The 7,965-nt window shown below is 40.4% G+C and overlaps 1 pseudogene; it reads left to right on the top strand.

The window, feature by feature from the left end:
• Positions 1–4,211: 4,211 nt before the first annotated feature.
• Positions 4,212–5,255, top strand: LOC139337088 (uncharacterized; annotated as a pseudogene).
• The last annotated feature ends 2,710 nt before the right edge of the window (positions 5,256–7,965 follow it).

Genomic DNA, 7,965 nt, shown 5'->3' with positions numbered 1-7,965 from the left:
TGGGGATTTCATTGTCTCCGGTGTATAATAATGCAAGAGTCAAGGCTGAAAACCAGTGTTGGATAGCTTTGATCTTCAGGCCGTCAGATGTCACTGCACTGAAAACAGACATGATTCTTTGGTGGACATCGCTGCATGAGCTCAGGAACACTTCCAGAAACCGTCGTCTGAGAACACAGTTCATCGCTGCATCCACAAATGCAAGCTGAAACTCTACCATACAAAGACATAAACCAGATCCAGAGGCGCTGCCGCCCTCTCTGGTCCTGAGCTCATTTAGGATGGACTGAGGTGAAGTGGGAAACTGTCCTTATGCAGCTAAACTCCAACTTAATGCTAGTGTTATTCTGTGTTTTCTGGAATACAGTCCTGATCACAAAAAGGTTAGGATGCTGTGTAAAACATAAATAAAACAGAATGTGATCATTTTTTGACATTTACTCAACTTAAAACAGTAAAAAGACAATATATTTAATGTTTCTCCTCATCAGCTTCATTGATTTTTGTAAATGTTTATTCTGAATGTGATGCAGCAACATGTTTCAAACAGGTTGGGACAGGAGCAACTAAAGAGTGGGAAAAATGTGGAATGCTCCAAAAACACCAGTTTGGGACGTTCCGCAGGTAAACAGCTTGATTGGTAACAGGAGATAGTATCATGATCGGGTATGAAAAGGGCGTCCTGGAAATTTTCAGTCGTTCACAAGTGAAGATGGAGAGAGGTTCACCACTTTGTGAACACATGATTGGATAAAGGATGTTAATGCATGGACTTGGGAACATGTCAGAAAACCATTGTCCATAAACACAGTTTGGTCTCAGAAATGCACATTTTTGGAAATGTGTTTATTTGTTGCTTGACAAACCACAGCCCTCAGCTGGTTATCTTAGCTCAACACAAAGACAAGAAGACAGACAGGGTGGAATCTATTTTCCTCACGTAAATCCTTATTTAAGCAACGGTTTCCTCATTCGTTAGCTACAGCATCTGTGTAGAATAATGATAGGCTGGTGGGAGTAGGTCAGCTTCCTTTGACGCTCTTCTGTCCCTTTTGTAACCAAAAATAGATCAGTGAAGCCTTTGCTAAGTGACTGCATTCCCATTCTATAAACACACATTCCAATGTAAAGCACACCACGGTTTTTACTCCAGCAGTGGTTGTAAAATGGAAAACCTGATGTTGCATGGAAGGTTCAAGTTGCTGCAGTAATCAGAGTAAGTGGTACGGACTCACAGGAGAGAGCCAAAAAAATGGGATTAATGGAATGAACAGTATCGAACACTTCAGTGTGATGTGCTTTCTTCATCAGTATTTTTCCAGAAATGGGGTCACGTTCAGGCAAAAGAGGAATGTTTTGCTGCAGCCACGCTATGACCTCACCCTAAACAATGACCTTACCTTTTTTTTTTGTCAGGAACATATCAGTAAGCATAGTTCGTGTCACACGCCCCTTTCGTTTCTCACTGATAAGGCAGAAAAGGCAAAGTAAGACAAAGGTAAGAGGGACAAGATGAGGCAAACCTAATAGGTAAAAGTGAGGGTCTGGAGGAGGGGTGTGACCGCATGAATGTGTGTTTATGGTTGTGTTTAGGACTGAAAGGAATGCGAAGTCACAGCAAGCAGAGACTGGGGGAAGGGACGGTGTTCATTGAACACTGCTGTTTCTTTCTTTCTTTGTGTGTGTGTGTGTGTGTGTGTGTGTGTGTGTGTGTGCATGTGTGTGTGTATCAACTTCTCAGAGTCCTTCCCTTTGTTAGCAAACCCATGAGAGGCAAAAAAAAGTGTGTCATGGTGTTCATACAGTAAAAGCTCTGAGGATGTTTTATGTTAAGGCCTGTGTAATCAATGCAAGAAGAGACATATTAGACCCCCCCCCCCCCTTTTTTTTTTTTTGCAAAGACCAAACATCTTGTAAACCAGCCAGGAAGAATTTCAGTGGATATCACACATTCATGATGGGGCCTTGGTTCCCACTGCTGACACAGAGACAGACAGGGTGGCAAGAATGCAGTGTAGAGGAATGTTAACAGAGACAAAGAGTAGTGGGGAGGCTAAAGGGTTGGCATGGTCAGCTGGGGGCTTTTTGCCCAGGCAAATTGCTTGTTTACATCTATGTGACCTCCCTGCAGTTGTGCTTCCCTGTAAATAAGATACAGACTGGAACAGCAAAACTGATCGCAGGTGTGTCTTTTGCTGTGAGCAGCAGCGTGCCACAGTGCATTCATGACTCCACAGATACAGTACAGTTTATCTACAAACAGGCAGAGCATTCAGACAGATTGGTCAGAACAGGACAAGAGAGGGACGGACGCTAAAATGCAGTCAGTACACTCAGGTGGGCTGCAGAAAAACAGCCCAGTCATGTTATAACATGTCAGGTGATTAAGGCATTATGGGCAATTTTGCAAGATTTGGATCATCTGCATGATCTTGCATGACTGATCGCTATAACACAAAAGTATGTTCAGGCTGCCTCTGTCCTGGAAAATAATCCTTCATGTTGAAGGAAGATTTGCTCTGAAATAGTGCTCCACAGGTTTCATATATGGCCCTGTCAAAAGCAGCAGAGGTTATATTGCTTCTACAAATCAAGCACATGAGTACATGTTTATTATTTCAATGTCAGAGTAACCTGACTTTTCTTTGTTTGGCCAGTATTGGTGATAAGAGATGAGGACCTCCAAATGTCAGACACAAATGTGTGAGGCTCAGACACTGAACAGGCTTGTGAACATGTCTGGGCAGCTGCTCATGAGTAGCTCCTTCACCAGATCCCTGGATTATTAAGATTAAAGTTTTATTTTGAATGATTCATTCATTTGTCAAAGCAGCGCACGTGCAAAAAACACCTGTATCTGCGTGACACAATACATGCCATAAGCAGCTGAGTTTTCACACTGCGAATAAAGGCATGATCAGAAAATTCAGCAGGAGAGCACTGAGGCAGGGACAAGGAGATGCTGCCATCTAGAGGAGTTACACGTGAACTACACGATGTGGCCACACTGATAGTCCCCTCGTTTGATACACAGTCTGGGGGAATTCAGAAAAGGATTGGAAAGGACAGCTACGCAAATGCCAAGAAAGAAACCGTGTAAATCTCAAAATAGCCGCAAGGGGTGACATGTTGTCCAAAATGCGCTGCAAAGCAATAACGTGTCGATGCTCGTATGATTAAATGAAGTGATATCAAATATTTACGATGCACATGAGCCTCAGTGCAAAAAGAAAAAAAGCAATCCAATTCACACACACTGTCAGCTGTCATCTCAGTGTGTGTGTTGTACTTTGCCAAATGCAATCAGACGCAAAACGAGTGCAAGTTGGATTCATTTGCATTTTTGTTTATATCATTGATAACATACATTTCTCTGTACCAAGTTCACTGTTTCAAATTCTTCATAAAGTCTTCTTTCACCAACATGCAGATGGGAACAACAGTTAACAACTAAAATGTACTGATACAACCACTTGATGCATATCTCAGGTTCAGCCCTCACATGAACACTGACAGTCACTCATTACATAATGACAGGAAACAACTCTGACAACAGGTAGCATTTCTAGAAGAATCACTGTTGTCTTTGAAGTATCTTTTATACATTTAGCAGAAACATTTTCCATTACAGCAAAAAGAAGGGCGTCCTCTTGCAGTTCACCTGGGAAATAATATTTTTGCACATCTGGTCTATTGGGTTACTAGTGTAACCTGAGATTGGAAATTTATTAGCAGTCTCACTATAATGTCCATTTAGAAGCTGTTCTGCAGCTTCTGATCATATCTGATCATCTTTCTCAGTACATGGAGTTGACCCGCTGTCATTGACTCCCAGATGAATGGTGATGTTATGTCATCTTCCACCACAGCCCTGCAATAAATATGACTACGTTTGCTCACACAACTTTGCATGTTGGCTTAATTCTGTGGTGTGTTTTGAGGCTGTACTTGGTGGTGGTGGTGTTTTGGGAAGGCTTAGGAAGATATTGTTACTGTTTTGCCCACCACATTTACATAAATGACAGAGAAAATGAATTTCTATCTAATGCAGTGCCCCTATGATGACAGCCTCCTTGAAGATGTCTTGAATAGATTCCTCTCTGGCTTCACACCATTTTTTTTTTTTTTCTTTCTGGTTACATAATGTGAATGGTGCAATAGGGGCAGATGTAACAGTGGAGGAATGTCTGCTTCAGAGTGCAAAGAGATAAATGCAGCACAGATCCACCTCTGCATCAGACGCCTCCTGCTAATACAGCAACATGCCCTGGAGCAGTTTCTTTGGAGTCAAAGCTATCGTTCCCAGTGGAGACTATGTTGCACAGAGTGCGAGTCGACAGATCTGGCTTTTAATATTGTTTTGGTGTTACCACTTTTGGTTTCAGATTGACTTTGCATGTCCGTGCAACTCAAACAGGAATTTCATTCACTGCTACGGCTACATGATGCTGCCATCTCTCATCATAATCAGCCTGATTCTGTGGAACGACAAGCGCATTGGAAGAATCTTCAGATATGCCTGCTACCAATCTTCAGTTAAAAAGGGAAGTTGCTGCTCCAGGGGGAGATTCTGCTTTGAGTTCTTCATATACCTGCTCCAGGCTGCATCGTCCGGGTTTCTTTGGTGTGGGTCAGTGCTTGTTGATGGAGACTGGTATGTTTGCTGTGGGACTGGAAACTCTGAACTGATGGCGTTATCCTGCATGACAGAGAGCGAGATCGGTCCAGCCGAGAAGGCGACTAAAGTTAACCTGAAAAACCAGTCAATGGTGAGTAAAGGCTCTCCGACCTCACAACACCTGTTTTAGAGGACACAGTCAACAATAAAACAAGCGGCACATGATGACAAGTGCTTTTACAACTCATTCTGATATGCTTGGCAGGTCATTGGCTTGATCTGCATCCTGCTGACTGCTGCCTGCTCATTCATCTTGGTGCTGCCATGGAGCAGGTGGTGCACAAGGAGAAATCACTTCAGGGCAGCGTTTGAAGAGGCCATACTGGAGCAGACAGAGATTATTTTGTGGGATGAGATGGGGAAAGCCGATGTGACAAAATCACTGGTCTCTCTGTCCACCACTGCAACCACTACAACACCTTCCATTACGAAAGATCCTGAGAAGGTGGAAAAAACAGAGGAAAAGGAAAAAATACTTTTAAATATAAATGTCAGCTGGGAAGACATAGCTTGTCTTGCTGATGCCCTGCTTGAACGTATTTCAAACAAAGCAGCTAATAATAAAAACACAATATGAATATTTCTGTTAATAGAAATTTCAATGATACTAAATGCAAGTAATTGGAAGAAAACATGCTAGGCAGCATTAGTCTATATTAACTGAAGCCCTGCAGCCTTAAGGAGCAAATGATCCCACCATACCAAACTCAATAAGATGTTTCAATTTGAACTGCTCTTTGATACAAAATGCAAAAATGAATGAACTGATGCTAACTGAGTCTGACATTTTTGGAAATACACTTTTTTTCTCGCCAACTCTCAGCGATGAGAACATCGGTACCATGTTACAGAAATGAATCAGAAATACTGTAATAAGTAAGTCAAGCTTATTTTGTTGCCATTTTTACAGAGAGCAATTCCAAGAGCACAACAAGAAACTAAAGTAATCCCAGTAATGCAATGCCCTAAAGGGGCATCAAGAAGAAGAAGAAGAAGAAAAAAAAAAAAGAAAAAAAAGGAAAGAAGAAGAAGAAAAAAAGGAAAACAAGCAGAAAAAAAAGTTTCTGGTCACCATGACGACAGATGCACTCCAGAAACCTATCATGTTAGTTTGAGATATGTATCTCTAATGCACATGAGTTACGTATCTCGAGCTAACAAGGTAAGTTTCTGGAGCGTACGTGAATAGTAGTCATGGTGACCAGAAACTTTTTTTTTCTGCTTGCTTTCCATTTTTTTCCCCTTTCTTTCTTTCTTTCTTTCTTTCTTTCTTTCTTTCTTTCTTTCTTTCTTTCTTTCTTTCTTTCTTTCTTTCTTTCTTTCTTCATGTCCCTGTTGGGGTTTGTCAGTCATCAGAATCACAATCCTGGAATAAAAAGTGACCTTTTTGTTATAATGGAATCTTTATGGTAATTTAATGAATGAATGAATAAATAAATAGATTTTAGGCCATTCTGGGGGTTACGTCACATGTCAGTGTTCTGATACGACAGCTCAAACTGAGACTTATGTCCATTTTTGTTGGATTATTGCATTTTACATGTTGAGTCTTATGCTCACATGCACGTCAGTACAGACAACTGTCTTATCAGTTGTGAAAAAAAACGTTACATTGCACACAACTTAAAAGTCAACACATTCAACACTTTTGTTATGTCCTTTCTCTGTCCTTCTTTTCAGAGTCATAATTTACCAGCCACAGAAACCAGATCATGCATGAATGTCACATTGCGCTGCATTCACGTGTCTGGTATCCACCTAGAGATCACATGCAGGTGGATTATATTTTATCTTGTCTGGCTTTCATGATTAGATTGCTGGATGAAAGTTATGTGTCCTGATATACTTTAGATCCTGTGTGCTAACTGGTGACCTTTTTGAAGGAGACAATAATGCTTTCATGCCACGTTCCAGAGTGACACCTTTAATCTGTAAATGTAAATCTTAACTGACTGAAAGACTTTCCTGTATTGACCCCCTCAAAACAAACTGTCAAATAAAACGCATGTCAATGCTACCAAATATTCACTGTGTTCATGAGCTAATTACACATTGTAATAACACATATATTGTCAGTTGGCAGGATTAGATGGGTGCTGACTTCTCTAATGAACTCTGAAGTAAGAATACTATTAATGGGAATTATTTCTTTCTTTGTTGTACTGACAGTGCGTGGAACAAACATGGAAGTGGAACTTCTGCAAGTCACTGCTATAGTTTGGTTTATGAAAGTCCTCTTAAATCGTTGTATAGGCATTCTAAAGACATGTCCAATATCTAAGCCATCAAACCACTACTTGCCTGCCCCTAACCCTCCCCCAGCCTCAAACCTCAGCCACCCTAACCTTAGCCTGACCCTAACATTAACCCAAATCTTAACCCTAAAATTTAGTGATTTACGTTGCTGGGTCACACACAGAAACACGCACACCTGCACTTGTCAATTCACACCTTACCTCAATTTACTGGATTGTCTGATTGCCTGCACCTTATATAATAGATATTCTGTACACATGACCGACGCACCACACACTTCACCATACACCTTTTACACTCTCCTTTTATTTATTCATTTTTTGTTATTATTTGTATATACTCTTTCATACTCTTGTAATAGTGTCCTGCATATTGCACTACATATTTATACCTTGTTTCATATTTTATTTTTGTGTTTTGATGTTGTGCGCAGTCTGAATGTCAGCTTCAGTCTTACTCAATGTTACATCTTTTGTTCTTTATGTTTGCACTGTGACCCATTTTTCCCCTCTATTTACTGCATTGCACTGTACACAAATGGTTGACAATAAAATCTCTCTCATCGTCTATCTTCTTGACACTTGGAAATGCGATCATGTTCAGTTGAAGCCACATAGTTTACCTTCTTTCTTGGGTCTATGCAACCAAATGTCTCTCTGTGTCTCCAGTAAACTTACATCAACTATGAACTATGTCAGAATAAGAAAATGGTTTGGTGTGACCCATTGGTAAAATCTTTGTTTAAGGGAAACTCCATCCAAATGGGCATTTTTAGTATAGCTCAAATGAAGTTTGCAATTTCTGTTAAATATTGATAACCTGAAGCCAAAGCAGTCACAATCTTCTGTCTATCTCTCTGAACACAAGAACACAAGAGTATATCTCTGTCAAACCACTCCTTTAAAATCAATTTAAGTGAAAAGAAACATAAAAGAAGACAGCACACATTGTAAATGAAACATGAAATGAAAACAGAAAACCAATAATCAACATAGATGTAATCACATTCACACTGAAAAATTCCATTGACT

This window comes from Chaetodon trifascialis, chromosome 10 (assembly GCF_039877785.1).
Source record: "Chaetodon trifascialis isolate fChaTrf1 chromosome 10, fChaTrf1.hap1, whole genome shotgun sequence".
NCBI classification, from domain to species: Eukaryota; Metazoa; Chordata; class Actinopteri; order Chaetodontiformes; family Chaetodontidae; genus Chaetodon; species Chaetodon trifascialis.
Note: the sequence above shows the minus strand (reverse complement) of the source record. Positions and strands in the feature narration are given on the sequence as shown.